Consider the following 8,663-nt stretch of genomic DNA (forward strand, 5'->3'; position numbering starts at 1 on the left):
AAGGCAAAAAACCCATCCGATGTTAAAATCCTTCTCAGACCACCTAGCTGCCTTCCAGGATGACAGATGTCTATTTCCCAGCCCCACCACCCGGCCCACGCCTCCCCCTTCTCAACAGCTGTTCATCCATTGTTATATTTATTAGGTAAATATAAATCCCATAAATACACCTGCATGAAAAGCGTCATGTTCCATAATTTGCTGTTCAGAGCCACCAACATCCATCTTCCCGCCAGTCCCCGTCTTCGGTTTGACAAGGAGGGTCCACACTCTGGCCCCTTTTGCTAAGTGATGAGAATATTAACATCTGACCACGCTGCCCCCGTAAGTAGCCTCTACCCCATCTACCTTTCCAAAGCTTCCTTATTAATAAGAGGTCATTTCCTCCCCAGGCCTTAAACTCAGCCTGCAGTGCGGACCAGACGGGGAGAAAATGTTGACATCTCTCCGCCCTGTGGCAATGCCGGGGTGATCATAGCCTCCTTCGGGGAGAGGCTGGCTGGGGACCCATGCTGGGGGCGTCTGGAAGCAGAGAAACAGGTGCTCCTGTGTGGAGATCACCGAGGGGACTTCAGGGACAGAAACACTGGTAGCCGCTTCACAGTTCATTTTCCCGGAGCACATGCTCTTTATGTCTGGCTTTCTGGAATGACCCAAGCAGCTGGCTGATGAGCCCTATTTCTTTCAGTCGTTACTGCCTGGCTCTCTTAAAGCTCAGACACCACGAAGAAGATGGGTAAAGATGGACATATGTAATTAGCACACGGTGCTGGCAAGGGCGTGGGGAACAGGAAATCCCAGAAGCCATGAGCACAGAGAAGATAGATGGTTACAGCCAATACGGGGAGGGGGGATTTGATGTACCCGCCAAAACCGGGAGAGCACTACCCTTTGACTCAGCGACTCCTCCCCCCACCCCAGATGTTGCCCCTGCAGATGTGATCCTACAACCTGCAAATTGCAAATGTGTACAGATCTTCAATGTGGCACTTCTTTGATAGGAAAACAAATTGATAGCTTGGTCCGTTTTAATGGGGTTCTGGTTAAATTAACTGTGGGGAAAGGAACAGGGAAATACTATGCAGCTGTAGAGGAGCCTGGGGGGGGGGTGGGGCGCGTGGTTTCTTCCCGAGAAGAGATCCCTGAGATTTCAGGGAAAAAATTGTAAAAACTGTAAACTTCAGAGTAAAGGTTCCTTAAAACCTGTGTCTAGTGTGTTACCCTTTGCGAGAGGAAATACAATTGGGTACCACCCTAGTCACTTCCAGAGGCCAGCTGGATAATGGGCAAGACAAGGGGATTTCCTTTCATCGCGCTTTCTCAGCGGCCAGAAGTAGTTTTCTTAGAAGCACCTTTTTTTCAGGTTGTATTTTTAAGTCATCCCTCCAGCCAATGTGGGGCTCAAACGCACCACCCCGAATTCAAGAGTCACACGCTTCACCCACTGAGCTCCACCCAGGCACGCCGGAATTCATTTTTAAGTGAACTGGTAAAATACTAGAAAAATGGTTGTTGTCCTCGTGGTTCTTTTCTTAGGACTCCCCCCTCCCCTGCCCGCCCCCCCATGTCCCCCCCATCACCCCCTTCTCTCCCCCAGCTTCAGCGTAGGGATCACCACCTGACAAACGCTCACTGTGGGCAGAGGTTGGGCCAAGCCCTTTCAAAAATATCTCATTTTATCCCCACATCGCTGTGCCAGAGAGGCCCCATTTTACAGGTGGTTAAACGGAGGCTCTAGGAACAAACTTCCTGCCCAGAGTCCTATACTTAGTAGGATGCTCTCCAACCCAGATCATCTGTTTCTGCAGCCTAATAGCTGCCATTGAATTGACCCCTATTTCAGCTTCCTCCTTCTCTTCTACATTTTTTTCCTTTTCCCAACCGCGGGAGCCCCTCTCCCACCCTTAATTTCCACCCTACCTCCCCACCACCATTCACAACGAGTAAATGGAAGAAGTGCTTGCAAGGGGACAGCTAAGTCCAGACCAAAGTGAGTCAACAGGTTCTGCTACACATCCAAAGACAGTTGGCCAGGACACACGGTGGCAGATGGCACCGAGGTGGGCCTGACAGAGACCCAAGTGAGCCAGGCGTGCCCCTTAGCCGTTCACAGGAAACTCACCCGTGGTCTCCGTGCTTCCAAAGGATTTGGTCCCAAGCCTGCCCTTCTCCCCTGCAGTTCCCATAAATCCTAGCAGGCCTCCCTTCCCGGAGCCGGCGCTAAGCCCTGAAAGGTAATGGGGTGTGAGAATACAGCTTCGAAAATTGCTCGGTTAAGATCCGGATGTGGGGCTAGGATTCCTGTGGGGATCCCTTAAACATAGGAGCTAGGGCTGTTACCGAAATTCCTCTTATCTGAGGATTGGGCTTCTGCAAGTAATGCCTTCAGACTTCAAATGCATTCCTTGGCTACCAGAGCAACGCCCCAGGAAGGTACGAGGAATCCTATTTTTTTGGCGGATGGGACTGAGGCACGGCCAGGCCAGCGAATCGCTCTTGAGAACCGAAGATGTCTAAGGCGCTGCGCGACCGTCCGAGATGCTGAAATGCGTGTTCCAGCCACGTGCGCTTGTATATTGTAAAGAGTACATTTCAGCTCTGTCTAAAAAGTTACATAATGAACCCATGTTTCCTTCTCGGCCCCTCCTGCCACAGTCCTTTCCCTTGTTCCCAGGCAGTTCCAGCTGTGGCCCCTTTCTTGTATATTTCCTGGACACAATCTATGCACAATTAATTTCTTCTGATTTGAATGGTTACCTTTGATATTCAACATATAGCCGTGGCCCGGTGGGTGAGAGCCCGGGTGCCTGATCCACATCTGGAGCCGTGACTTTTTAGCTCTGTGTCCTTGGGCAACTTCCTTAACTTCTCTGGCTTGGTGTTCCCACCTTTAAATTTTTTTTTTTTTAATGTTTATTTATTTTTGAGAGACAGAGTGTGAGTGGGGGAGGGGCAGAGAGAGAGAGAGACACACACACACACACACACAGACACAGAATCTGAAGCAGCCTCCAGGTGCTGAGCTGTCAGCACAGAGCCCAACATGGGGCTCAAACCCACAAACTGTGAGATCATGACCTGAGTTGAAGTCAGAGGCTTAACTGACTGAGCCACCCAGGCGCCTCTTGGTTTTCCCATCTTTAAAATGGGATTGATACTATTACCTGCCTTAAAGGTTTCCTATGAGGATCAAATGTGACAAAACATGTTAAGCATCTAGGATTTTGCCTGCCACCAAAAAAAAAAAAAAAAAAAAAGCAACAAAAACCCCACCATGCAATGAATATCTGCTTTTAACATTAATTATTAATAGCTAAATAATAAATAATTATGCTCTGTTCCCTCCGTGTTGCTGTCCCTTCTTCCTTTACCTGTTCCTTTCGGATGGAGGTTGTGGTCTCTTAGCCCATTGCCAGAAAAATAACAGAGGAAAAAATTTCTATGTAAGTTACAAATGTTACAAGCTGCAACATTTGAAAAAGGAGGACGATGCTAAAATTCTGGAATCCTGACTTCCTCCAAATGGAGAGTCCTCGGCAGTGGTGTACAAAGTAGAATTCGGATTTCTGTTACTACTCCGTGTGTGTGTGTGTGTGTGTGTGTGTGTGTGTGTGTGAGATATCAGCAGCTGAGGCAAATGCCTGAACCCAGAATCTGGCCACTTTGAATGTGGGCAGACCTCAGTAAGGAAGGAAGTTTGCATTAAACTTGAAAATGTTTGTGGTCATATTAAAAAGTAGGGTGGCATTTACAAATTTAAGGCTGCCGCACAAATAGAAAGGATCTGTGGACTTTTGAAATGAATTCTTCTGGATAAAAATGCATTCCCTTTCCTAAGTGTGTTGGAGCACTGTTTACTTAAATTAATCCTATCTTTGCACAACATATTGGCGTGGCCTTGGAAGCAAGGGTTTCCTCTGCATTCCTTGGAGAGAACTTGCTGGTTGGCCAAGGAGGGGCGGCTGTGGTTTAGGGAGTGGCGGAAGGTCTCTGTACCTTATGGAGACAACCGCAAAGGTTGGGTTCTTCCCTGGAGGTGTGTTTTTTTGAAAACGACCTTATAATTCTTTGCAAAGATCATTATACAGTTGGATGGTAAATGATGCTTTTCTTTCTTTCTTTCTTTCTTTCTTTCTTTCTTTCTTTCTTTCCTTCTTTCATCATTAGCAAGTAAAATCTATCCCTCTCCCCTGCCAGGAAAGAAGCCAAAAAAATAAGAGGGAAGCAAGCAAAATCATAAATATGCTGAGTCTGAGCTTTTCATAGCAACAGGAACAAAGACTTTGTGGGCCTTTTCTTCACGCTTGGAAAAAAAATTCTCACATACATGAAAGTACACTGATTATTATATCAAGTGCCTGTGTGCTTAACACACAGAAAAAAAACAACAACACAGATTAACCTGTGGTCATACGTGCTGCAAAGCTTTTTTTAAATAGCAGAAGCAAAATATTATAAAGGTAAAGTGGTTTCCCCTTTTCTGATACCATACCTCCTGTCTCTTCCTCTCCTCAAATATAACCACTATCAGAATTTTGGCAAATATCTGCCGCCCACAGTTTTATACTTTTATGAAAAACACACTTCTCTAGAAGTGATACAAAATATGAGTTTGTGGGGGTTTAAAACTTTTTTTATGCTTCTTTATTTTGGGGGGGAGAGAGGGAGCACGCACACACACGCGCACACACACACACACACACACACAGGTGGTGGAGGGGGAGAGGGAGAGAGAGAATCCCAAGCAGGCTCTGCACTGTCATGGCAGAGCCTGACAACAGGGCTCGATCTCACGCACTGTGAGATCTCACGACCTGAGCTGCAATCAAGAGTGGGACACTTAAAAGACTGAACCACCCAGGCGCCCCTGTGGCTTTTTTGTTTTTTAACTTGCATGAATCTTATACTGTGTATATAGTTCTACGATTTGCTTTTCTCCCCTCAACATCATCTTTCTGACAGTTGTGTTCAATTTGTTTTGATACATAGATATAATCTATAATTGCAAATATTATAAATATATTTCACTCATCCTGATTGCTACACAGCAGTTTATTATATAATAATAATTGTAGCTAATGCATGCATAGCAATTTCCAGGTGCCAAGCAGTCTATTTAATGAACTCAGTAAATGAAATTTTCTCTTAAGATGTATTTATTTTAGAGAGAGAGAGCAAGCAGGGAAGGGGCAGACGGTGGGGGCGGGGGGAACAGAAGGTCTGAAGTGGGCTCTGTGCTGTCATCACAGAGCCCGACGCGGGGCTCGAACTCACACCGTGAGATCACGACCTGAGCTCAAGTGGGACGCTCAACCAACTGAGCCAGCCAGGCGCCCCAATGAATTTTTTTTTTCTTTTCAAATTTTTATTTAAATTCTTTAGTTAACATATGGTGGTTTCAGGAGTAGAATTCAGCGTCTTATCAGTTACATATAACACCCAGTGCTCATCACAAGTGCCCTCCTTAATGCCCATCACCCGTCCAGCCCATCCCCCACCCATTTCCCTCCATTAACCCTGTTTGTTCTCTCTTGTTAAGAGTCTCCTAGGGGCGCCTGGGTGGCGCAGTCGGTTAAGCGTCCGACTTCAGCCAGGTCACGATCTCGCGGTCCGTGAGTTCGAGCCCCGCATCAGGCTCTGGGCTGATGGCTCGGAGCCTGGAGCCTGTTTCCGACTCTGTGTCTCCCTCTCTCTCTGCCCCTCCCCCGTTCATGCTCTGTCTCTCTCTGTCCCAAAAATAAATAAAAAACGTTGGAAAAAAAAAATTAAAAAAAAAAAAAAGAGTCTCCTATTATTTGTTTCCCTCTCTGTTTTCATTAAGTGAATTTATTTAATGAATTCTCCCACCTATGACATAGGTGCTATGGTTGCCTCATTACTTAGAGAAGAAAACTGAGGCATCCAGATGGAGTGCCTTGGCTGACTCAGTTGGTAAAGCATGACCCTCGATCTCAGGGTCATGAGTTCAAGCCTCACATTGGGTGTAGAGATCACTTTAAAAAAAATCTCCAAAAAAACCAAAACAAAACAAAACAAAAAACAGGCATACGGAATTAAGTAACCAGCCCAAGGTCACTTTTTCTGCTGACGGACATCTAGATTTTTCCCTGTTTTTTTTCACCGTGATAAACAATGATACAGTGAACATCTTTGTGCCTGCTTCGTCACGGATGCCGGTTAGTATTCTCTGGGCAAGAGTTTTCAGCAAGCAGATACCTTAAGGAATTGCTGACCCTGAGAGTAAATACGTTGCGGATTTTCACTGAACATTTGCGATGTCACATTGGCATGTGTGATCTTGGGCAGCCTTCACCTTGCTGATCCTTGGTTTCTTCCTCTGTAAAATGGGTTTCCTCAGGGCTGGCTTATAAAGGCTGAGGCAGAGATGAAAAGGGATGTCCAGGGTTCAGCAGGTGGCAGACTGGTAACTGTTACAGTCACTAATAAGAACGTTGCTGTCGCATCGGGCTGTGGGCTATATGTTGGCCAGGTTCTAACCCAGGGTACATTTGCCAAAGTTGAACAGTGATCTTTAGGACCGAACTGGAAAACTCTTCTTGGTTGCCGTCTCATTTTAAAGGATTGAAAATAAGGAACAGGAACGTCTGTTAAATGTTTTATTTATTTATTTATTTATTTATCCATTTATTTATTTTGAACATTTATTCATTTTTGAGAAAGAGAGACAGACTGCGAGCAGGGGAGGGGCAGAGAGAGAGAGAAAGAGAGAGAGAGTGAGGGAGACACAAAATCCGAAGCAGGTTCCAGGCGCTGAGCTGTCAGCAGCAGAGCCTAACGCGGGGCTCGAACTCACCAACTGTGAGGTCATGACCTGAGACGAAGTCGGAGGCTTCACTGATTGAGCCACCCAAGGGCGCCCCAAATGTTTATATCAAACCACACCAAACAACCCAGAGGGGGCACAATGAAGCAGAGACTCGAAGTACAGAACTGGGCCATCCCGGGCCAGCGGATGGCTGCTGTGTGACCTTAGGCAGACCACTCCACCTTTCTGTTTGTCTATTTCTCCAGATCTCAGGAAAAAATAATTCTGCTTTCTTGCCTTGCAACTTAAGGCTGCTATGAGCAAACATAGATGGGCAGGCGGGGGTGGTGGATTGAATGAATCCTTTTTGGATTATTGAAAATAAAAGATCGGGGGTATATTTGATTTTATTTACTTATTTACTTTAGAGAGAGAGAGAGGGAGGGGCAGAAGAAGGGGGAGAGGGAGAGAGAGAGAGAGAGAGAATCTTTTTTTTAAAAATATACTTATTTATTTTTGAGAGAGAGAGAGAGAGAACACAAGCGGGAAAAGGGCAGAGAGAGAGGGAGACACAGGATATGAAGCAGGCTCCAAGCTCTGGGCTGTCAGCACAGAGCCCGATGCGGGGTTTGAACCCATGAACTGTGAGATTATGATGAGAGAGAGAGAGAGAGAGAGAGAGAGAGAGAGAGAGAGAGGATCTTAAGCAGGTTCCACGTCCAGCACAGAGCCCGATGCAGGCCCCGATCCCATGATCCTGGGATCACAAACTGAGCTGAAATCAAGAGTCGGATGCTAAACGACTAAGCCAACCAGGCATCCCTGGAGTATATTTAAAGACATTATTTTCTGTACCTTAGGTTTGGCCGGGCCTCCAGAAGCCATTTTCCTGTTGCGTACGTATCTAAAACGTTTCAGAAAATGTTATCTTCACTTCTGAAATTCGTTTTCCTTAGGAGATAGAGAGAACACATTAGATTCGTGTGCTATGGAGTTTTTTCTCATTGCCGTACCAACCTCTGGCTCAGGAAACCGTTAAGGCTTTGTCTCCCCACTTACACTGAGGTGGCGGAAAGATGCTGGGGAGGAGAAGGTACCCAGACCGCAGCTCAGTCGGTTGTTTTGCTAACAATTGATGGAATTCAATTAGTTTTCCAAACCAGGTCGCTGATGGAATTGAGATTGAGTCCCTTGTCTTCCCGCCCCCTCGGCGAGGACGTTACCCGGCCCCCCCCCCACCTCGTCGTGTTTAAGATTTCTTCAATCGGTTATCAGCTAAATTCAGCTTCTTTTTTATGTCAAAAATAGCTCACTGGTAGCTTGAGTAAAGCCAACTGGCACCTCTTCAAACTGGTTTGTCTGAGTCTTCGAGCCACAGGAAACGCTCCGGCCCTGTTCCTAGCTGGGACGGCATTGACGTTGGTTGGAGTGGGGCCATTTTCATTTGCTAATAAAGCCCCAGAAACCACGGTGAAGAAGCGGATGAAAGATCCTGGCTGCTGCTGGTTGCTGGGAAACGGTACAGCGCACCCCCCCCCCCCCCGGGGAAGGGAGAGGGTCAGAAGGAAACTCACCCAGAGAGCCAGAGGTGCTCCCCCAGCCAAGGGCGAGTAGCGTGCTGGCTACCTTACTCCTCCAGGAGGATGGTGTGGGAAAAACAGGGCTGCAAAGAGACAGGGGGTGGGTGAGAGAGAGAGAGAGAGAGAGAGAGAGAGATCGAAAGCAAGGAGGACGAGGGAATACAAGTGTTTTGCTTGCATAAATCAGCTGGGAGAAGAATGGAGAATGGGTGTCCTTGAAACACAAATGACTCTGGGCGGGGGGTGGGGCGGGGCGGGGGGTGGGGTGGGGCACTACATAGGTTATTGTTATTGTTATTGTTATTGTGGTGGGTATT

At 46.8% G+C, this 8,663-nt stretch overlaps 1 long non-coding RNA gene across 1 annotated transcript; it reads right to left on the bottom strand.

Annotated features, from left to right (window-relative positions):
- Positions 1-6,608: 6,608 nt before the first annotated feature.
- LOC125914150 (uncharacterized) lies at positions 6,609-8,425 on the bottom strand. The gene is made up of 3 exons (XR_007455222.1): positions 8,341-8,425; positions 7,622-7,717; positions 6,609-6,832 (listed from the first exon to the last, which is right to left on the bottom strand). It is a non-coding gene; the product is annotated as an uncharacterized LOC125914150 (long non-coding RNA).
- Positions 8,426-8,663: the final 238 nt, after the last annotated feature.

Source organism: Panthera uncia (assembly GCF_023721935.1).
Source record: "Panthera uncia isolate 11264 chromosome D3 unlocalized genomic scaffold, Puncia_PCG_1.0 HiC_scaffold_8, whole genome shotgun sequence".
Lineage (NCBI taxonomy): Eukaryota > Metazoa > Chordata > Mammalia > Carnivora > Felidae > Panthera > Panthera uncia.